Raw genomic sequence first — 24199 nt, 5'->3', positions numbered from 1 at the left:
TGTTTCATCCGAACCTCAGAATTTCAGTAAGAGATCAACAAATTCCTAAAACAGCCTATAGCATGTATACCTTCATAATACACATAAACATCTAGTCCATCGATCAGATTATATGAGCAAATAAGAAAATGTTACTTGATTCTATTGTTATCACTTCCTCAAAGGCAATTGAATTTGAGAATTATAAAAAAATTATAAAAATTATTTAAAAAATTATAAAATTATTTTAAAAATCTTGCTGAAAAGAACTCAAGTACTCTTTAAAGTCTTTGTGCTTAAAAGGAAAGAAAATCTCACTTGGGTTTAGGTCAAGAAGCTTAAAGAAATTAGAAGAAAGTATTTTCTCTTCTCTTTTAAGCAAAATTATTGTCAAACACACACACACACACACACTCACACACACAAGATGCACAAACAGTCCTTGTCTTCCATGTAAAGACAAACCTGGAGAGTCTTCCACGCGGCCGCTCTTCTGTGTAACACCCACACTCCAGGTCCAGCCATTTCCAGTATAGTTTCCAAATCTGGCAGAGTTCTCCTACCACTACAGACCGTTGTCAGAATCTCCAGAAAACCGAGAGCTCTGCCGCCAGTTAGAAAATGGCGTCTGAATCGTAAATCCCAGAGCCCACAACCATCAGATGAATCCAGTTTGAAGATCAGTGTTTTCAATCATCATCACCTGCTATCTCACCCAGATTCCAATTTGCTCCCTCAACATGTCTTTTTGTTGTCGTTGTTTTTTATCAAGCTTCTGCCTCGTTGTATATGGCCCATTTCGGGGTTTTCTTTATATAGCTCTTTTCTTTCTTGACTGCACATTACATGAAAACAAAAGAAATGCAGATAGTAAGTTATCACGTAAACTCTTTAACAAAATAGTAGGAGGCAATGAAGGATATCAGCCGGCACAGAAGAGATCTTATAAATTTCTCTCAGATATGAAGTTCTGGGAATTATATTTAGATTAAAATCCAGTATGGACTCTATACCCTGAAAGTTATATTCCTTTCAACAACTGAGGCTTGAGGAGATTTTACAGAAACATCTTTTTATTTCTGAAATAAAATATTTCCTTTTTCAAAACACCTTGCCCCAGGATGCCTGGGTGGTGGCTCAGTCGGTTAAGCATCTGCCTTCAGCTCAGGTCATGATCCCAGGGTCCTGGGATCAAATCCCACATCTGGCTCCTTGCTTAGGGGGAGCCTGCCTCTCCCTCTGCCTGCTGCTCCCCCTGCTTGTGCTTGCTCTCTCTCTGACAAATAAATAAATAAAATCTTAAAAAAAAAAACCACCTTGCTCCAAACCTCATAGCTCCTCTTTCTAAGAACATCATTCTCCCAATCACCCAGGATAAAACTACGGACTCAAATGTGACTGCTAGTTCCTTGCCTCCTAAGACATTGTAAAGTCTAGAATTCTACTATACAACATAACTTTCTACTGGCTTCTCCTCTCTATTGCTCTTCCTCTATGTCAGATCCCCCAAGATGTTCAGAATGTCTAAAATCTAAGTGACCCAATATTTTCTATGCTCTTTTCCAGTCCTGCCTTGCCAGCCTATTTAGGGAGCAAATGACTATGTTATTTCTTTCACCTGGGCCTTGGCTCTTCTGCCCAGAATACCTACCTCTATGTTTTCCATTTGCTCGACTCTCATTCATCCCTCAGGCAGCAGTACAAATGCCCCTGTGCTGGAAATCCTTCTTCTATTTCCACAAATGAAATGACAATCATCACTCCTTCCTCTGAATTACTACATTCATAATCATTCCCTCTCTCATTATTCATCTATTATCCATATTTTTTCTAGTAGACTATAACATCCTTGAAGGTAGAAACAATGATCAATTCAGCTTCATTTTTCCATCATCTTCTGGAACGTAAATGGATATTTAAAACATTTAGGTAAAAAAAAAAAATACGTTAACATTTTAGTGCTAACACTTTAATAGATAAATTGGTCCTTGATGCTGTCTAAGTAATAAATGGGTCCACATGGGCATGGAATAAATCAGCACAGCCAGGTGATGGGATTTTACTGTTTTACATTATTGCCATTTACCTGGTCACCTTTGTCATAAATGCCCCTGGCTCTACTCTAAATGGATCAGAAAGATGTAAAACCCCTCCACTGAAAAGGGACACTTAAGGTCCAGACCGGCAGGAAATTCAAATAGGTAAGGTGGCAAGTAAGGAGCCTTATATCTTGTCTCACAAGTCTAGTCAATAGGACCACCTCATTAATGCATGAAGTTAGCCTGAAACTGCTTTTTCAAGTGGAATGTTATTCACCGCGGACATTCAAAGTTCACACCTGACGCTACTTTCTTAATCCCTCAGAAATGACTGGCCAACGCAACAGAAAATTAATAAATGAAAAGTTTCTTTTAACCGGTTTTTGCATCCATTTGCAAGTTCAGTGGAAACTGAAAAATCAATTACAGAAAATAAATTTAAAGCAAAATTGGGAGAAAAGAAAAGAATATAAAATGGTGCACTTTTGATTAAATATAACATAAAAGCACGAGGAATTTAAAAAAAAAAAAGCTCACTTGGCAAGAGCTGTTCCTCTGGTAGCCCTGCATTCTCAATCAGAGAACTGCCAATGGCTATTTGAAGAAGAAAAACAGGAAACAGATCTTTTCACAAGAAAAAAATAATATTTGTCAAGGGCAGTTTATTACAGAATGTCATTTCCAGATGACTCCCTGGAACAGAGTAATAAAAATGATTTTAAAAATTAAATAGAGTCCTTGCAGACAAATATAAGACTTTGTGTGAAGGCAGACTATCAAGAACCAGGGCTCACCTTCAGTCAAGGATATGAACTAGAGGAAAATAAAAGCCAAACAGGAAAAAAGAACATCAAAGCCCAGTGATATTCAGTGGCAAACACTGAAGGTTTAACTAGAAATATGTTTACTATATTAATGCATCAATGATTTCTGAGTCTTGCTTATATATATATACTTACATATACTTATATACTTATATATATATACTTATATATACTTTTGTGTTGGCATCCTCCACCAGAATTTTTCAATTCAGAGAAAATAGTAAACTTTGAAAAGTTTATTTTCCTGAAAGCTGAAGACCAACAGAGAGATAGAGGAGGAGAGAGAGACAGAGACAGAGATAGAGAGAAACTGCCGAGTCTAGCAGGAATCAAAATGTTCTCTTGCAAAAGCGTAATGGTTTGCTTGCAAAAGAGAAAAACAAAAAAGTTGCAAAGTAATAAATTAACACCTGCTGGAAGGACAGAGAGAACTTCAGGTCCAGTGAACAAAATTGTGTCCCCCACCCCCACAAATTCCTATTTGAAGCACTAACTCCCAGTGTGACTGTAGTCAAAGACAGGGCCTGTGAGGAGGTGAGAAAGGCTAAACGAGGTCTTAAAAGTGGGTTCCTAATCCAATGCGATTGGTGCCTTTCTAAGATGAGGAAGAGCTCTTTCTCTCTCTCCCCCCACCCCTGCATCTGCTATGTGAGGACACAAAGGGGAAGTGGCCATCTGCAAGCCAGGAAGAGAGGTCTTATCTAATCAGCACCCTGGTTGTGGACTTCCCAGTCTCCGGAACTATGAGAAATTGTAGTTATTTAAGACACTCAGTCCGCGGCACTTTGGAACAGCAGCCTGAGCTGACCAACACATCCAAGTAAACTGTCAACTTCATTCTAGCCTTAAGAAGGACAAAATCAGATATTTTTCCATCCATTTAAAAAAATGAGTATTTATCAAGCTTATTCACAATCACTGGGTGATTGTGCTAGGTGCTAGGTGCTAGGTGCTAGAATTTCAGTGATAAACCAAAGAGCCAGATACCTTAGCTTTGGGAGCTCCGAGTCTAGTTGGGACAAAAAACAGATATTATTTAAATAATCCCCCCAAAATGTAATTACCAACTACGACCAAAAGGTTTAAAGAAGAACTGAAAGGACCTGGGAGGCCTAATTCAGTGTGAGTGGCCAGAGCAGGCTTCTCTGAGGAAGGAACATTTGAGGTGAGAGAGAAAAAAATCAGCGGTAGTTGATGTGGCTAAAGAAAGGGAGAAAGACCAGGGCAAGGCTGGACAGAGGGGGAGCTCGCTAAGCTGGGGCGATGGGCCGCGCAAAGGCCCCACATATGAGGCAGTTTTTGTCCTTGCTCTTCCTCATGGGTTTTGTCACTCGGCATTATGTATTGAAGTATGTGAAATAAAAGCTTCTGTGAAAGTATTGTCTATGTCAGGAAAAACTAAGTGCCCTTTTTAAATGGGGAAGAAAATAAAAAAACAATCTTAAAATTCATCAGCGATATCCTGGGGACTCAAAGATGATGTGACCTATGAGGCAGTTGGTAGCATTTGGAGATGATGGCAAGTGGAGACAAAAACAGAATGAATTCCTTCAAGTTTCATTGCTCTTTCTGAGCTTCTTAACCCAAGTGGCCTGTGTTGTTGCCATGGGAACAAATCTCAGCAAAAGAAATCAATGAGTTAACAATAAGAGTGAGAACAATGAAAACCAACTCCATTTGCCCCAGTGTCCGACCTCTCCAGAACATGATTCAGTATTGTTGGGGAAAGTGAGAGAAGAAATGAAGGCTCCTCCCCAGAGAGGAATCTGCTTGGCCCGGCTTTCTCTAGTATGCCAAGCTGCACAATCCACTGCTCCTGCTAAGGGAATAAATGAGTTCTTGGGGCAGATCCTCTCAGAGTCTGATTGGCTATGATTACAGGGAGCCGGGTGGGATCGTGCAATGGTTTCTTCACTGAGTGAGGCAGATTTTGTTAGAAGGAGCTGTCAGGGAAAGCAGTGATTCGAATCTAGTACGGTTTTGCACAGTCGGACATGTATGCTCTTAGGGAACTTTTATTTTTGCCAAACAAAAATTAAAAATATAGCTCTGAGGGGCGCCTGGGTGGCACAGCGGTTAAGCGCCTGCCTTCGGCTCAGGGCGTGATGCCGGCGTTATGGGATCGAGCCCCACATCAGGCTCTTCAGCTATGAGCCTGCTTCTTCCTCTCCCGCTCCCCCTGCTTGTGCTCCCTTTCTCGTTGGCTGTCTCTGTCTCTGCCAAATAAATAAATAAAATCTTTAAAAAAAAATAGCTCTGAATATGTACCACTGGAGTAGGTATTTATCTATTCCAGCTCAGATACCCCATTTAGGGGTAACACTGAAAGTTGAGTTAGTCTTTACAACTTCAATGTAAGACAGTTTCTTAGATCCTTTCCTGAGGTTTTGAGGGGAGTAGGGTAATTTGTGGGCACTTGGCCAATGAGATTAAAGGTATGAAGTAAACAAAGCTGAGAAGCTGTATACGGTCTTCCTATAGTCAGTAATCTGAATAGAGGCAGGCCTGATTCTATCTCCCCATATCCTCAGCTTTATCTTCTCCCAGGCCTGGCCCTCCTGATGTATTCTTTAAAAAACAATCACAAGGAAGCTTTTGCATCATGTGTCTTGTTCACAGACCTACTTTGAAATGTTAACTTACTTTACTTTCAGGAACAGAACTGCAGTTCCTTTTGTAAAAGTCACGACAGTACTTACTGAAGACTCTATCGCCCGTGAAGCTGAAGCATTCAAAGAAAGAAGTGGTCTGCAGCAGAAATCAAGGTTCAGCAGTTTTATTTGCAGTTTATTGATTAACAGCAGAAAGTAAACGTAAAATAGGGCCCTGTCTCTGAAAGTGAACGCCCAAGAAAACCAAGAGGCCAAGTGCATGTTTAGTTACGCAGACTGGCAGCAATGCATGGCAGATCTGTTCCACAGCCTGTTGGTTTCTGTCTGCACGTCACAGGATGAAAAAGTGAACATTTCATCTCAATCCAATGACCACAAGATATCCACGAAGGCCTCTGCTTTAGCATCAATGTATTAAGTGGTTGAAAAATAGGTCATTAAGCTAAAGCAAATCGGCACATGGAATGACATGGCAAACACAGATGAAAGGTGAGAATTGACCATTTGTGGGGCCTGATCTATTATCATCACTAAACTAATTCATGGCTTGTGAGAAGTCCTCAGCAGTGTACTAGAGAAGGATTAGGGAGAACTACCTGATCATTTGGCTTGTCATCAGCCCAGATGCCATTGTATTCAGTAGAGCTCTGATTCCTCTTTCCCCTACCCCGTCTTCAGAAAGAAAGCAGGTGAATTAAGTCAAGCAGGCAACTTAAGACTTGCTTGCCAAGTGGGTTGATGCGCTTCTCCTTCATCCACTTAGAATATGCTGACGTCCACCCTTATAAAGCAATGCTTTACGAAGGCCTGGCTATTTTCTACTATACTAGCTATATCTGTGCCCTTTAGAAAAATCACTCTAAGCTTCTACAAAAATGATGGAGATAATGTTTAAATGTCCCAATAAATACACCAAAAAATGTTTCTTTTATGGCACATTACTGTAATTTAAAAGTAAATAAATGCATGCGTGGACACACATACACAAACCTTCTGTGCTCCAAAGGAATTTTAGGTTGAGTAAAAGTTCTATATCTTGAATGTAGTGATGGTTGTATAGGTTATAATTCAAAACTCATTGAACCGTACTCTTAAATGGATTTTATTATACGCTGAGTATACCTCAATAATGTTGATTTTACAAATGAAAGCAAGAGAGTACACACCAAAAAAAAAAAAAAAAAAGAGATAGTTCCATCTCTCATTAGGGCTTATTAATTTCAGATACATGAAAAATAATATCTAAAATTATTTTCCTTTGTGAATTATTAGTTGTTCAAATTTTAGGCACACTTTCAGCCATATATACGTTGCAGATTTTAGAAAAAAAGCACATAGTAAATTTTTTGTACCCTCAGTAGGAGCTCCAAAAGTGTTCTTTATCTTCCTTAAATAGGGTTTCTTCCCCTTAGGAAAGTTAGATACATTCAAAAGTGCCTACAAGTTGCAAAACACAATGCTTTGAATGATGTGCAAAGTATTAAAATTGGTCCTTACCTTAAGAATCCTGTAATTAACTTTAGATATGTGCTGTATGTCCTCTGTGCATACAAATAACAAAATATTAAATAACAAATGAAGTGAGTGGTACAGGCAGTAAGTATACAATGGTGTTGTTTAGAAAGGAATAATTAGTAGGAGAGGCTCCATGGTGGTATGTGTACATGGGAAAAGTGCCAAAGACTACAGAGGGGTGTTTTCAAGCTCTAGGAAAAACTATGACTATGAGTGAGTGTACAAAACTTCCCAGAATGAGGGAAAAGGGAAGGTAGAATACTGAGCTTAGCAAAGGGAATCAAAATAATAACATTCAATCCAGCCAAACCATATTGCATGTGCTTTGAAATTGAAATCCACATACCATTAACGAAAGGTGAGGACAAAGAACAAAAATAAGTTTCAAGTTTTTTATTGGATTTTATTCTGTTACTTACTATAGTACCCCAGGGACTGAAAAGAGAACCTGTTTGTTGAATATCTCCAGAAAAACCCCCTATTTTCTAATGTTATAATGCATAATGCAAGGGATAGAGATTATTTCAGCTTTCTTTTATTCTTGTGCGCCACAAAACAATCCCACAATATTAGCAAATGAATAATTTATTTAATGTAAATGTACACACCTGTTTTCGGAATGATGCTGACACTTTTACTTACTGGAGGGGGAGAAAAGATTTATAAAACAAATCTCCACAAGTATCTGTGGTCCACAGACTTTTTTTGTTGTAGTTTTAATTGACAAAATCCCTTCATCCACTAGCTTACTATAGAAAAATTGTTGCTTGCATGTTTAAGAAGAAAAAAAGCAATGTAATAAGAATAAGGGGTAAAATCTGTTTCTGAAGAAAGATCTCTCCTCTCCTCCAAATTATCATCTTTCTTCATTATTTAGTTTCAAAACATATTGAGAAGTAAAACAGTGGCATATGGAGGCCAAAATACTACTTCTTTTAATTTAATGCTAAGTTAAAGGTCGTAGCTTTGTTGTGAGAACTAAATTCACTCCTAACATTGAACCCCCACATTAGACAGACTTACCCACCCAGTGTCTCTCATAGTCAGAGGAAGCAGAAACTACCTGTGGAAAAACCAAACAACTCGTCCTCCAAGTGCACAGCTTTAGGTCTAAAAGGAAGAAGTGGTAGCTCTGAGCTGAGCAGATAACTAGCAGATAGGCCTATTTTTTTCTTCCCAGTTTTACTAATCAGATAGTTCATTCCACTGCCCCCGGGTTGAAGTAAGTAAAGGGACAGACAGATTCTGAGTTTCTTTTATAGGTAGGAAACATGAAGAATGAGGAGTAAGTGTTCCCCATAAAATTCCCCTACTTTTTTCTTCAAAACCCATTAAACTTTTCATAGAGCCTATAGTCAAGCAGCAGTGTGGCTGTCCTCTTTGGGAGAGGGGACCAACAGTCTATCAGGGAAATGTATTAGACTGCCTCTCCATTACCAAGCACTGCTCTTTAGGAATCGTCCTGGGACCACTGATACTCACTTAAGATTTTGCTAAAATTGATGAGAACAAAGTATCATCTAAATCAGCTCCAAGGCCACTCTGTACCCAAGAGTAAAAATCCACTTCCTATTTAGTTTGCCATCCCAACCACACTATCCACATAGCATTCCAGAAATTCTGCAAGGACACTGAACACATTCAAATAATAAAAATACCCACAAATAGGGACATCCCAATGTGAATAAAAAACACTCTCCCATTATCAATTCCAAGGGAGAATGGTTAAATCCACTTGCGAGTTAAAATCCCCAAATATTGAAGTTCCAATGCCTTACTATTCAGATTCAAATCCTTTTGCCCTTTGGCATGTAGTCCAAACCTCCCAATTTTTACGTTAAGTCCAAACCCCATCATTTTCAGCAAAACGTTGGCGGTGTGAAATTGAGGTTCTTTAAACATTCTCAGGAAGGAGATGATGTTCCTTTGGGATCACAAATTGCAATGCCAGTTCTTGCGCATAGCGAGGGGTTAAACACCTCACGGTGTGAATGGGCATGCGTGTCGACGCTATCCCCAAGCGGTGGCCACACCGAGTCCCAAGAGTCATTATGTCCAGCAAAACCACATTCCCAGCCATGCATACATGTTGGAGAGCTCACAGCAAAGGGAGGTGGAGGTCTTCACGCTCTCAGCCTTGCCGAGTTACCAGTCGCTGGTCGATGCCCAGATGTCTGGGGTCCCACAAAGAGGCTTGATGGGAGAGGCCAGACGTCCGCTGCAGACAGCTGCACGGTGCCCTGATCCGAGAGCCCGAGGGCCCGCCGCCTGCAGGCCGCTCTTGGGTCGCCCTGACACAGCATCCCCACCGGCTCTGGGGCCACCAACCGTCGCAGCGGGCCCTAGCCCGCCTGTCCACAACCCACCACTCTGACCGCGAAGCTGTAGCTTTGAAGAACTTGGCCCAGGATTTCGTTCTCCAGTCTCCGGAGGCCTGGGCACACGCTGAGAAACCCATGAGGCCCCAGGTCAAGGCGGTGCCGCGTCTTCCTTCAGGATATGGAGAAACCAGAGCTCAACGACTGCGAGGGCGGCAGAAGGCAACGGATTCTGCGTCACACTTACAAACTAGCGTGAATCAGTCACTACTGGAACTGCACAAACGGGCCACCGACGAAAACGATGCTCACCTGTGTGACTTCTTTGAGGCTCGTGGCTGAAGCAGCAGGCAGGTGAAAGCCATCTACGAATTGGGTGGTCTTGTAACCAAGTTGCACCAGAGCGACGTGCCCCCCTCCCTGTCTTGGCCGTGTCCCCGCATGTACCCCTGCCTCCGCCCAAGCTCCAACCCCCACCCTGGAACCTGGCTTGGCCGAGTGTGACAAGTGCACCCTGGGAACTAAGCCTAGGCTGGCTTCCCCACAGCCGTGGGGTGACTGTGGTCACCAGTGCAGTGGGTGCATATCGACCTTACATTTGCTCTTTCAGTAAGTTGTACCAGAACTTTTACTTATACTTTATCATTTGTACCATTTCTTCACACGAAATAATTTGGCACCCCCCCCCCAAGAAAAATCCCCCAGAACCTGATTCATTTTGTCTCAATGCGTATAACATATTTGCAAGAAGGAAGTGGATGAGGGAGACTTTGTTTCCCCTGCAGCATATATTTCTTAAATTTGTTAATGTCCATTTCCTCCTGGACATGCATGATTTTTGAACCCTGGTACTTGCATAAGCGTGAATTCTATCTAATGACATGCTGGTTTTTAATTCGTTATTATTATCTATTCTTTTCTATCATCTTCTTTTCTTCTCTTTTCAGTTATTGCCACTACTTCTTGAGATAGATACTTAGAACTAAGGCTCTCACCACATCTCTTCATTTGGTTTACCTGCAAATCAACCCTTTGCAGATTATAGAAACTGCTGTTGTTGCTTCTGAAGCTTGTGCTTAGGGAAGTGTTTCTCAAAGTGTGGTCTCCAGACCAGCATTATCAGCATCATTGGGAATTTGCTAGAAATACAAATTATGGGCCTAATTAGAAACATCTGAGTCAGAAACTTCGGAGATGAGGCCTAGCAATCTGTAAGTCAGCAAGTCCTCCAGGTAATTCTGATGCATGTTCAAGTTTGAAAATCATTGTCCTCTTCTAGGATAGGCTGCCCAACTTTTTCTGTAAAAGGCCAATGGCCTATATACCTTCTCTGTCACAACTACTCAACTCTGCCACTGTGGAGAGAAAATCACCTTAGACTAATGAGTGTGGCTGTGTTCCAATAAAATTTTGTTTACAAAAATAGCCCGATTTGACCTGTGGCTATAGTTTGATGACTCCTGCCCTGGGGGATTAGAATAGAACAATACAGCCTTGTATCCCTCAAGACACTATCTTCCTTCCATTCTTCAATTCCATCTAGCTGTGAAACATGTTCTCTCAGGATATAATAACACCCAGAATAATTCAATCAACTTGAAATATATCCACTAATTTTTTAGAATTATTCATTCATTCATATGTATATATACGTACACACACACACACACACACATATATATATACACATATACATTTATAGCTGCATTAAAGAGATAAGAGTAATTATGCCCAACAGTTTTTCTTTGGCTCTGAATATATGATAGGATTTGGAACAGTCATCTGGCATTGACTTTAAACTAGATTTTGTGAACTGTAAATCATAGAATTATAGGAACTTGGCTTTCTTAATGTTTAAATATAACAAATATTTTATACCCACCAATACCAAGGACACAAGTGAAGATTCTCTTTTTTCTCTAATATAATCTTTGCCACGGATTTATGTCTGTTAGGAAGAGCCAGGCCTATGAATTAAACTGTGGTCACACGTAAACTATTAGAGGCCTATCCTGGCCCCCTATAGCAAAGCTAGGAAGCTTTGCCCAGGCAACTCTGTGATTCCCATGTATCTTTGCTGAGAACACTCGTATGAGCCATGTGCTTTTGCTGGGACTCTCTTGCTTTTTCCAGACCTTTTTGTATCCGTGGTTAAGGCCTACACACTCTTACACAATTAAGCCAACCTTAGTCTAGCCTGCAATGTGAGGGACAATGATAACAGTTAAAACCCTCTAAGGTCTGAACACTATGGTGACATATGAAAGCCCAGGGTCCAAAGATACAGTCATGATCCCACCAGAATCTTCTTTAATATACTTTTCCTCCAGAATTCTACTCCTTTCTCTTAATGCCCCTAGCCAATGCACCAAATGTTGAAGCCTCTTAGGGGACTTAATAAAGAGCTTGCCTCCTCCCTACTTAAGTTCTAAAACACATGGAAAATTAATGTAGAGAGTAGCTATCCACTTTATTGCTTATAAATGCAGGGTAAGAAAAATTACCTTGAGTGTCAGAGCTTAGTAGGCTTTCTAACATTGATCCCCAGAACTGGGTAGAGTTAGACAGAGTCTTGATGCCTGGAGACTGGGGAAGGCCTCCCTGTGCTCACACCCTTTCTCCACTGAGACGGAGTCTCTGCCTGGTGGAGCAACAGGAACGCGCTCCCTCTAGTCAGCACCTCTGAAAGAATGTCACTCACTGCTGAGCTAACATAGCCTGTTTCTTCCCAAATTTACCCAACAACTAAGTTACTTCATGCCATCTGTGGCAGAATGAGTAAAAAGATAAAGAATAGAAGGAGTTAAATCAGTTGAACTCCTTCCCCATGGTGGGGGGATATCAGGAATGAGAAGTAAATATCTCATCTTAACAGAAGTTATTTAGGCAAGGAAGTTGAGTATGAGACACTGCTCATTGTCAATCACCAGTGTAATTGTCAAACCTATTTTCAAAATTTTCCGTATGAAATGAACCCTGATTTTACAGGTAGGATGATGAGATGTTTTGATCTTAGAAAGGGAAGCTCCTACACAGGCCAAAACAATGGTTTGAATTAGTTACAACATTCCTATTCCACTTACACTGAAATCGGTGTAGGGGTGGGCAAAGACCCTCTAGCCAATGAGAAGTAAGATAATATTTTTTACCCCTTGAGGACTTTCTTTCCCTGATAAAAATAAAAATATCAATAGGAAAGTTTTTGTTTCCAGTCCTTTCTTGCTTGGCTGCCTGGAAGGGCACCAACCATATCTTGAAAAGGAGGACAAAGTCTGAGATTTTATACTGAATTATACTTGGAATGATTAATCCTATTGATTGATTTATTGTTAACAAACTCTTTAGTGAGTTTTCTGTCACTTGTGCCCAAAGCATTGCTGATACAGATAAAAGCAATATATTCAACTACTTAGACCCTATTGTTGTTCAGTTTACTATCTCTAGACTTGACTTAAAAATCCATAAACAAAATTATGTGTCTTGAAACATATGAATTAGGGAGTTTGAGCCTCTTCATTTGAAATACTGATCCCCCCCATTTTAAATTTCTTGCAAATTGAGGCATAATTTAAATATAGTGAAGTGCACTAATGCTAAATATACAGTTTGATGGATTTTTACAGATGAATAAATCCAAGTACCCTTATCCCTATCAAAACAAAGAATTTTTTCATCACTCCTAGGAATACCCATCATTTACCCTTCTGTTCAATCTTAGCCCTGCATCCAGAGGCAACCACTATTCTTATTTCTAGTACCATAGTTTCATTTCCCTATTTTAAATTTCATAGAAAAGGAATCATTCATTATGTACTCTTTAGTGTTTGGATTCCCACAAGTGGCATAATGTTTTTGAGATCCATTCATTTTGTACTTACCTATGTTTGTGAAAAGTGCTCCATTGTACAAGTATACCACAGTGTATTTATACATTTACCTGCTGATGAACACTTGTTGTTGTTTTTTTTTTTTTCATTTTCTTTCTTTCTTTTTTTTCTTTGCTATCATAACTAAAACTGCTACTAGCAAATGTGTAACAGTGTTTTTGTGGACATATGTTTACATTTCTTTTGGATTAATAGCTAAGAGCAGAATGCTACTCATAGCATTTGTGTAGGTTTAACTTCATAAGAAAATGTCAAGACGTTCTCCAACAGGATTGTATTATTCCACTCTTTTTCAGCACTGAGAGTATCTTTTCCAATATTTAGTATCATCAGTCATTTGAATATTATTCATTCTGGAGGGTGTGCAGTGACATTTCCTTGTTATTTTAATATGTGTTTCTAAGATGACAAACCATGCTGGGCATTTTTTCATATGCTTACTGGCCACTAATAAATCCTCTGTTATGAAGGGTCTGTTCAAATCCTTTGCTTATCGTAATTGGATTATTTGACTTCTTATTGTCAATTTGTAGCAGTTATTTATATGTTTTGCAAATGAGTTATTTGTCAACTATATGTATTGTGAATATTTTCTCCTAGTCTGTAACTACTCTGTTCCTTCCTTAATGATATTTGTTGATGAGCAGAAGCTTTAAAGTTTGAACAAGTTATCATTTCATCATTTTTTTCTTCTCCTAGTTATCGTTTTTTGTCTACAAAACTTTTCTTAACCACCTATCATGGAAGTATTCTCTTATATTTTCTTCCAGAAGATTAATACTTTTATTCATTTGGGCCACTGATTCATCCAAATTAATTTTTTGTATGGCGCAAGGTAGACGTCATATGGATATGTAGTAGTTCCCATACCATTTGTTGAAGAGACTTTCCTTCCTTTCTTCCATTGAATCATTTTCACAACTTTGTCAGTAATTGAGTGGCTGGATATGAGTTCATTTTTGATCTCTCTAGTCTCTTACACTTTTCTGTTTGTCTATTTTTACATCAATGACATGATGTCTTAATTAGTGTAGTTTAATAATAAATCTTAAAATCAGGTAATACAGATTCTCCAACTTTGATCTTTATTTTCAAGATTTTTTTTCTGGTTATTCAAGTCCTTTGCTTTTCCATATAAAGTTGAGAATAAGCTTGTCAACGTCTACAAAAAAAAAAGTGTTCTGGGTTTCTTATGGGGATTGAATAATATCTGTAAATCAGTGTGTGGAGGAAATTGACTTTTTAACAATCTTGATAGGGCATACCTCTCCATTTATTTAGGTTTTGTTTAATATTTCTTAGAAGCAATGTTTTGTAGTTTTCAGCATAAAAGTTTACACAACTTACTTTCAGTTTATCCTTGCACATTTTGTGATTTTCCATACAGCTATACATTATATTGATTTCATCATTTTAACAGTTCGTTACTCATGAATGAAAGTCCAATTGCTTTTTGTATATTGACACTCCATAAATTTGTTAAATTTATTTCTTTTTGTTTTTGTTTTTGTTTCAGTACAAAAATCTTAAGATTTTCTACACACACACACACACACACACAGTCCCATCGTCTGCATATAGATTTGGTTTTACTTCTCCCTTTCTAATCTCAACGCCCCCTATCTATTTCACTTGCATTGTACCATCAGTACAAGGATGAATGAAAGCGATGAGTGGCTAATCTTGCTTGCTTCCAAATTTTCCAATTTTAGAGGAAAGACTCTGAGTATTTAATTTTGATGTTTCCCCCTAAGTGTTTCATATTTGTGGAAATTCATTTCCAATCCTAGTCAGTTGAGAGCATGTATCATGAATGTAGATTTTTTTTTCCAAATGGTTATTTTGCGTCTATTGAGATAAGTTTTCTTTTTAATGTTAAATAAATACTTCCCTTAGAATAGATGTGAGGAGAGAGAGATGTGGCTTTATTATTTGTCTGTCATATTTTAGTACGGTTTGTTTTTTCTAAGTTGAGTTTTGGATCTCTTGCATTTAAATGGAACTGGACTGATAAATTAAAAGCCTAAGACTTGTTGGAGTAGCCAAAGAAAATTAGAATAATGAGAACAAAGTAGTGAAATATTAACAACAGTTTAAATGGGACAAATGACTAATCTTTGAAACAAAACATATTCTCAATTTCAGATTGGAGCCACCAAGAGTTACTTTTTCCTTCCTTCATTTATATATTCAGGAACAATCAAGCACTTATTACATATTAGGTATAAATATCTGCACATGTATGCACATACATAAGACTGCCAAAATGTACATCAAAATTGTAACAGCAGTTATCACTAGGTAGTACAATTGCACGTGCCTTATTTTCTTCTCTAAATAATTGTATTTTATGAATTTTCCTCAAGAGGAGAACTAATTTTTACAACTTGAAGAAAGCTATTATTTTTAATTATTTTATTTTATTTTTAAATCATTCCAAGAAAAAGACAGTATAACCTAAGAATCTTAACATTACTCACCTATGGCAGCAGTTTATACAGTACAGATTGGCAAACTGCCACGCACAATGCGTAGTCTCTTCAGTCCCAAGTTCAATGTCATCGGGAGCAGCATTCATCATGTCAGTGCTGGATATCACACAACAGTTTTTTCCCTTCATACCGTCTTGCCTGCTAGTAAATTAAATGTTCAGCATATCACAAAAACAGAAAGAAGGGAAGGAAGTATGTTTCTGATGTCCAAACTCAGCTTCACTGCATACTTTTCAATACATTCACCTGATTTTATATACCCCTAAGCCAAAATGGACTTTCAGAAGGGAAAATCACAATGCTTATTTACTAATGTCTGACTTATGTGTGTATTCCTTAGAGCCCTCATCAGCTCAGTCTGTTAGATCTAATGATAGTATTAGAGGTATCAAGAATGGGTGGCAACCATTTATTCCTTCAACAAAGAGTTAACATCTTCCTGGCAATATTCTAAGTATTGAGGATATACTAGTGAACAGCATAGACAAGACTCTGGCTTCCATAGACTTTCCATTCTAGTGGAAAGGGGGAGAAAGAAAATAAAAGAATAAATGGCAATGCGTCCATACATGCTAAGAAAAAAATTAAGCATGTATCAGAAAGTTACTGTCCTCTCTAGGTTAGGAGATGAGTAAAGGCCTGAGTAGTGAAACTTAAGCTAAATTATAAGAAAAAAAATTAGGCATGGAAAAATCTGGGTGACAACATTCTGGACAAAAGGAATGTTAAATACCTAAGTACTGAGTTGGGAAAGAGCTCGGTGTGTCAAGACACAGAAAGAGGGTCAGACTAAACATAATGGACAAGAGAACTGGAGGAGGTATGGTTTAAGAGGTAGACGAGGTTGGCTCCATATGGTACTAAATCATGACATTTTACTGATTTCCCTTGCCAGCTTTTAAGTGTCATTACAAAAATGATTTCTCTCACACTTTATAAATGTAACTCATAACACTAATTCTGGGAATAATTATACAAAGGTACAAAAAATGACAAAGGGTTACATTCATTCTAAGATGACTTAAAGAGCAACTAATATTGGACAAGCCAGATGTCTGTTTCATTTCTCTCTGCTTTCAGTTTAAGACTGCACTATGCGTCTTCTACTGTATCATGAACGTGAGCCACTGTACCTGTATACCCTGAATTTCCTCAGCAGTTCTAAGCAGATAATAGCAACTGAGTGGCCATGGTGTGAGATTTTAGTGAGATAATGGATGTGAAAGAACCTTGAAGAGCTGGAAGCACTAAGCCTAGAGTGAGGAACCAGACTTTAAGTGGAAAAGGCTAACCTGTAAAAGATCTTCTAGGAAACAGGAACTAGAGTTCTTTTCCCTTTCCATTGGTAGGAGACTGTTCAAATTATCAATGAAATCACCCACCTCTATTTCTTACAGCTGCAACAGCAGATTACCACAAATGTGGTGGCTTAAAGCAACACAACATAAATTTATTTTCTAACCATCCTGGAGGTTAGAAGTCAGAAATGGATCTCGCTGAGCTAAAATCAGTTGGCAAGGCTCTTTCTGGAGGCTATGAGGGGGAGTATATTTCCTTGCCTTCTCTACTTTCTAGAGGCCACCTTCATTCCTTGATTCATGGGACTGTTACTCTTATCTTTAAAGTCAGCAACTTTGGGCTGTCTTTCCCATGCTGCCATCTCTCTGACTCTCTCCTCTGCCTCCCTCTTCCACTTTTAAGTATTTTTGTGATTACACTGGGGCCACCCAGATAATCCAGGATCAACTTTCTATTTCAAGATCAGCTGGTGAACAAACTTAATTCTAGCTCCAATATGACTTCTGTCTTGTATGTAACCTAATATATTCTCAGGTTCCAGGGATTAGTATGTAGAAGTCTTTGGGGAACAATTTTTCTGCATATCACACCACCCTAAGATGGTTTCTTAAGGAGTTCATAGGTAGGCAGTCATGGATAACAGTGAGGGTTTTAATGTGGGAGTGAGATTGGAGCTAAGGTTTTGGTGCTTGCAGAAAGAGAATATTTGATGTAGGTTTGACACATTCACCCAGGGAAAGAATCTGTTTCAAGGTGAGAAGGAAGCGGTTTCCCACAGGTCCTAGCTCAATCTATTCAAAAAATAGCACAAACTTTCTAGTATCTAGGCTTTCCCAAGAAAGGTCATGTGAGATGAGAATGGGAAAAACCTGGATTCCACCAACCAGGTTTGTTTCCATAGCATTTCCATTTCTTTTAGACAATTGCCCTGTAATTTGGACTAAGTCAAGCTTTGCTGTTTCTGTAAATATCTCCTTGTTTAGTCAAGAATTCTTCCTGTTGGTTTTTATTTAATAGCTCATTATTAGAAAAATTATTTTGGATCAAAACATCTACAGTTGCTTTGCCTATCTTAACATATAGTCATGACAAAAACTCTCCCTAATGCCAAGAATGTGACAGACCAGAAACTTAAGTGTAACATATGATCTGTGCATAACTAAAATTTATTAAAATCATCAGCATCAAATATTAATCATGAGCACACTACCCACAGGGCTTTCTATATTAAGCAATGAAGATAAATAGTTATGAGACATGATTTCTACTCTTAAAGGCCTGACAAGCTCTTTCAGGTGACAGGATCCATACATAAAATGATAAGTAAAACTGCAGGGCAAAGTGCCAAGAGAGTGGTTGAGGCAATGCGTGCCGCAGAATTTCAGAGAATGGAAAAAATCACTGGAAGAGAGAACATTTATTGCAGGCTTTACGGAGCTTGAATTCAGTTTGCCTTGCATAGGTATAGAGAAGCAAATAGGTCATTCCAGATGAAGAGCATACAGTTACGGGAGTAAAATCACACAGGTAAAATCATATGTGATTTTTCTGAGGGGCAATGAGAAATCTATTTTGACTAGAACAGGTGATATGTTAGATAATACAGGGAGGTCAACTTGAAGCTTGATTGCACAAGACGTTCTACTTCAAGGTGATTAGGTTGATCCTTAAGCTTAGAGAAGAGGAGCAATTTTTGATTAAGGGGATGCCAGTGGGAATAGCCAGTTCAGGAAGAAAACTAGCAAGATTATTATAATGCTCTGATTATATCATTATCCATCTCACTATCTCTATTTTTGTATCGATGCCCATATTTGTACCCATAAACACACACATATCTGTATAATTTCACCTATTTCCCCCATTAAATAATAACCATATGGTTCAAAGGATGCTCTTTTATTTTTATGAAGCTGAACCATGCACCAATGAGGTGCTAAGAAAAAACATTGGTATTCAATGTGTTTGTATATTGTCTAATACTGCTGCAGTTGAAAACTGTAGAAACAATGCCTTCTGAAGCTGATTGTTTTAGTGAAAAAACAAATACTCCTCCAGTGAATACATTTCAGTGAACACCAGTCTCCTGGGAACAAGCAGAAAAACCATATCCTTAGTACCAGGTTTCAGTTGGCTACCTGACACACTCCTCTGAATTAATGCACCCCACCATCTTCCCCGTGCTAATGCAGCTGTGCAGGTGGGTCCGTGTGGCTTTTCATACCACAAGAGTGCCTTCATCTCAGGTGGTTTGGCTCTAGAAAAGACAGGGAGGTGGCCCAAAGGAATGAGTATAGTAAGAATCAAGCCAACACTCCACTGTGGTTGAAAATGCAACCTGAAAGTTAATGGTTATTGTGAATAAACGAACAGGCAATGAATATCACTCCAGCATTTCCAGGGCCTCTGAATTTGTCGTGCCTTCAAACTGGAGGAAGATTATTGTGCTCTTACATGTAGCACCTCTCACCAGTACTGATGACAAAATGAATGCACAAAATTAAAGGAACAGACAGGGCACTGATGAAAATATTAAAGTAAGAGATATTTCATTTCCAGTTCAAAACAAAAGTTTTATGCTTTGCACTTGTAGCTAAGATATGGTTTTAAATAAATGTTAATATCATATGTATATGTGATTTTAGGCTACACAGCGTACTTTATATATGCCTAAGATCATCATCATAAACTTACGGATCATCAGTTTTGTTTGATGAATGAGAAAAACATTCACAAAGAGAGTAATAACTCATCAAGGTTATGTGGTCATTTAACAAAATTATATTAAAATAGATAACACGGACTGTGGATTTTAACATATTTCCAAAGGATCCTTTTCTCAGTCCCCTTTTAGCCAAGAAATGTTCTAACTTAACCTTAAAATGGGAACAAGATCTGACATACAAATTTTGGTGAAGATTTAATGAGATAATGAATGCAAAGTTTCCAGCACAGTACCTGGCACATAATAAGCACTCAGTAAATGAAGATATTTTGGTTTGCTATTACTGCAAAACAAACTACTGGAAACTCAGTAGCTTACAACAAAAATCACATATTATCCCTCAACAGCCTGTAAGTTGACTGTGTTCACCTGGGTGCTTTTGCTGCAATCCTCCTAAGCTTTGGCTGCTTGGAACGTCCAAGGTCACTTGTTCACATGCCTGGCAGTTAATGCTGGTTTGGTAGCTTGGAGCTCATCAGAGGCTGTCAACCAGATCACCTCCGCAGTCCTTGTGGTCTCTCCATGCGATCTGGGCTTCTCTCAACATGCTGAAAGAGAAAATATTCATAGCACACAAGAGCAGAAGCTGACAATCTCTTCAAGGCCAAGTCTTGTGTTACACAGAATCATTTTCTTCTCATTCTGTTGGTCAAATTAAGTCATAAGGTCAGCCAGACTGAATAAGAAAAGGAATAAACTCCACCTCCTATTGCAGGATATCCAAAAAATGTATAGTTGCTTCTAATTTACCATAGCAATCCCTCTGGACACAAGTTATTTACAACCTTCTCACAGGCAAAAACACATGCATCTTGTATCAGTCGCCCAGGACTTCCACGAAAAGTACCACAAACTGGGTGGCTTAAAAGAACAGAAAGGTATTGCTTCACAGTAGTTCAGGAGACTAGAAGCAAGAAGCCGAGGTATCGGCAGAGCTGTGATGCCCTCTGAAACTAGTAAAGGAGTGTCTTTTATTGCCTCTTCTAGCTTCTGGAGTTTGCTAGAACTCCTGGGTGTTCTTTGCCTTGGAGATGCTTCACTGCAATCTCTGCCTCCATCATCACATGGCTATCTTCTCTCTGTGTGCCTCTTCTCTTTGGAAAACACACCAGTCATGTTGGATTAAGGGCCCACCCACCCTACTCCATGGTGACCTCATCTTAACTAATGGCATCTACAACAACCTTATTCCCACAAAGGTCACATTCTGAGGTACTGGAAGTTAGGACTTCAACATTTTCTTTACATTATCCTCTACTTGTTGGGGTACCTGGGTGGCTCATTCGCTTAAGCGTCTGCCTTCTGCTCAGGTCATGACTTCAGGGTCCTGTGATCCAGCCCCGTGTTGGGCTCCCTGCTCAGCAGGCAGTCTGCTTCTCCTTCTCCCTCTGACACTTCCCCCTGCCTGTGTTGTCTCTCAAATAAATAAATAAAATCTTTAAAAATAAATAAATATATAAAAAAATAAATAAATTTTCCTTTACTTATTTTTTTAAAAAGTTCAAGGATACTGATTGCATGACGCACTCTGTAATATTTCTTCCAAATCTATAATTATATGGTTCTGTTAGCCTATAGTAATATAATCAGATATTTATCTTAATCTCAAGGAAATTATACATATTCCTCTAAGGTTTGGGTACAGTGTAGCATTCTTTCAATAGATAAATTTGTAAAATGATAATAACAATAGTAATAATAGCTGATACGAAATAAATTCAAACTATGGTTCACACAGTTTCTTGCACTTTGTACTAATTAAAACATTTAATCTTCAATACAACCTATATTAGTTATTATTACTTTTATGATTAATACTAAGTAGTCACTATTATTGTCCCTTTTTACCAATGAGATGGCTGAGGCACAGGGAAGTAATTTGTCCAAGTTCACACAGGTAAGAAGTGGCAAGGCCAGTATTTCAAGACAGATAATAATCTATAGGATTTTTAACTGTAACTACTTTTACTGAAGGAAATTTCCGTGCTGGTAAACACTTTGCCAGTAATACAAAAGAATGATTAAAACACATTTTCTACTCCTGAGGAGTTTATACACATATGTAGCCAATTTCAGTTCAGCATGTTGCTTGAGGAAATAGAGGTGGATGTCTTAGTCACCTCAGGCCGCCGTAACAAAATACCATAGCCGGATGGCTTAACAACTGGCATTGTTCTTCAGTTTTGGAGCCTGGGAGTCCAAGAACAAGGTGCCAGCAGATGTGGCTCCAAGTCAGGAAGCATGAGACTTGCACACTGCTGCCTTCTACCTGTGTCCTCACAAGGCCTGTCCTCTGCATGTGCAGGAGGCACAGATTGTCACCTCTCGCTTTCTCTTCTTATATCTCATCATAAGTGTCCTGTGCTTGTGACTTCATCTAAACCCAGTGACCTCCCAAAGGCTCCAACATCCACATACCATTAACATTGAAGGTCAGGGTTTCAGCCTATGAATTTTGAGGGGAACACATTCGGTCCATAACTGGAGATATCTGCAGGGTTACAGTAGTGCGGAAAAGGTAGGCCAAACTCTGCTGGAAGAATAAGCTGGGAATGTGGGTTAAGAAGCCTTCTGTATGGAAGGAATTATGTTTAAATTGAGTCTGGAAGACTGAGTAGAATTTCATAAGGGTGATTGTGGTAATGAGAACATTTCAATAAAAAATATACAAAACCAAATGCTATTTTAAGAGTCATCCATTAGGAATAACCCAAATATCAATTAAGATACATCCATTCAAAAATATTATAGGAAATCATTGTAAATTATGGCTCTAAACCTAAGAAGCTCCATGAAAAATAGGCATGATATGTTTGGTAAATTAAAAAAAAGAATGTAAAATGTTATGTTAATTGATTATGGAAATAAAAAACAAACTCATGGGAAAATAGATTGGAAAGAATCATAAAGCATAGAGAAAGGGACTTACTTTGTTCTTTTTATTTAAAATATAAAATGTTGTAATCATATTTATAAGGTGAAATATATACACAGTAAAAATACTGATGAGTACAGATGAGCACTGTTATATTCATCTCTTAAAAATCCCTGTTTCTCATTTATTGCAATAGTATAAAACTTAAAAATATTGAGGATATTAAAATCTATCAGAAAACAAAAATTTTATAGATGGTGTGGATTGAAGAAGAAATCATAGTAATATTGGAGTAGACTCCATAGTATAAAACATAATGTGATACATGATAAGTGAAGCAGTACAAAATAATGCAAATGAACACAGGGTATCTGTAAAACAAGTAAAACTCATTGAAGCAGTGATTTTATATCCATAACTTAAATCACATTTATGCAATAATTCCATAAGGAGCTGTGAGATACATGTAAAAATAATCAATTTGAATTTTAGAGATTATATATATAAACTAGTATGAATTGGGTACTATGTGATTGTCTTCATATAGGGGTCAAGATGAACTAAGGTTAATGCTATTCTATTAGTGACACATTTCACAGGCTTTAAATATATGCTAGAATCTATGACATATATATGTATGATTTAATATATTTATATATTTATACATTTAATATTTATATTCAATATGTTTATATATTTCATATTTATACATTTAATTTACAATATATTTATATTTATATATTTAATGTATATCATATTTACACATTTATTATACATTTATTTAATTATATATTTAATGTAATTAAACAAAGTAATATATAATTTAACCAACCATCAATATTTAAAATATTAAATTATTAAATGTTAATAAATATAAATACTTACTGGATATAAATAATAATAAAATACCACATCACAAATATATATATTTTTAAAAACAAATGTCTGGGGCTTATTCTTTGAAACACATCTCAGCAATATCTGGACTGTAACTACTTAATGGAATTGAGTACTACAGGGGAAAGTAGTCCTTTCCTAGCATTAGAACAACTTGGAGAACCTGGACTTGGGCATAAAATCTTACAAACCAATTCACTGTATTTAACTAGTACTTTGGGAAGCTTAAAACGTATGTGAGACTACAGTTACAGGATTTATTTATGCGTTTACTATGAAATGATATTAAGTCAGACCTGGGAATTTTGAGACCAGTATGTAAAACAGGATATATTCCACGAGATGGGGCAGCAGGAAAAGTTATGAAAGGGGGCATATCACAAAGGGGCACAAGGTAAGTTTTGGTCCTGATGAATATATTCACTATATTGATTTCATGGATGGGATGACATGTGGAATCTCATTCAATTGTACACTTTGCATATTTCCAATTTATTGTATATCAACTATACCCCAAAAAGTAAAAAATAAACTATAGGGATTAGACTATTGGGTGATAAAGCTAAGGAAATTCAAGTGATTTCCATCAAAGTCAGGATGCTGGTTATCCTTAGCAGGAGAGAGGAGGTTATGAGTAAGAGAGGAACACTGAGGACATCTGAGAATATGGATAATGTTCTATCTACTAACACGGTAGTAGCTACTTGGTGTTTTCCTTATTTATATTCATTAAGATG

The 24199-nt window shown here is 37.9% G+C and overlaps 1 long non-coding RNA gene across 1 annotated transcript; it reads right to left on the bottom strand.

Moving 5' to 3' along the window:
* Positions 1-7541: 7541 nt before the first annotated feature.
* Positions 7542-20234, bottom strand: LOC130543171 (uncharacterized). The gene is made up of 3 exons (XR_008958304.1): positions 20060-20234; positions 15655-15807; positions 7542-9652 (listed from the first exon to the last, which is right to left on the bottom strand). It is a non-coding gene; the product is annotated as an uncharacterized LOC130543171 (long non-coding RNA).
* Between the last annotated feature and the right edge of the window lie 3965 nt (positions 20235-24199).

This window comes from Ursus arctos, unplaced genomic scaffold, assembly GCF_023065955.2.
Source record: "Ursus arctos isolate Adak ecotype North America unplaced genomic scaffold, UrsArc2.0 scaffold_8, whole genome shotgun sequence".
Lineage (NCBI taxonomy): Eukaryota > Metazoa > Chordata > Mammalia > Carnivora > Ursidae > Ursus > Ursus arctos.
The sequence above is the reverse complement of the archived record's forward strand: the minus strand, read 5'-3'. Positions and strand labels throughout refer to the sequence as shown.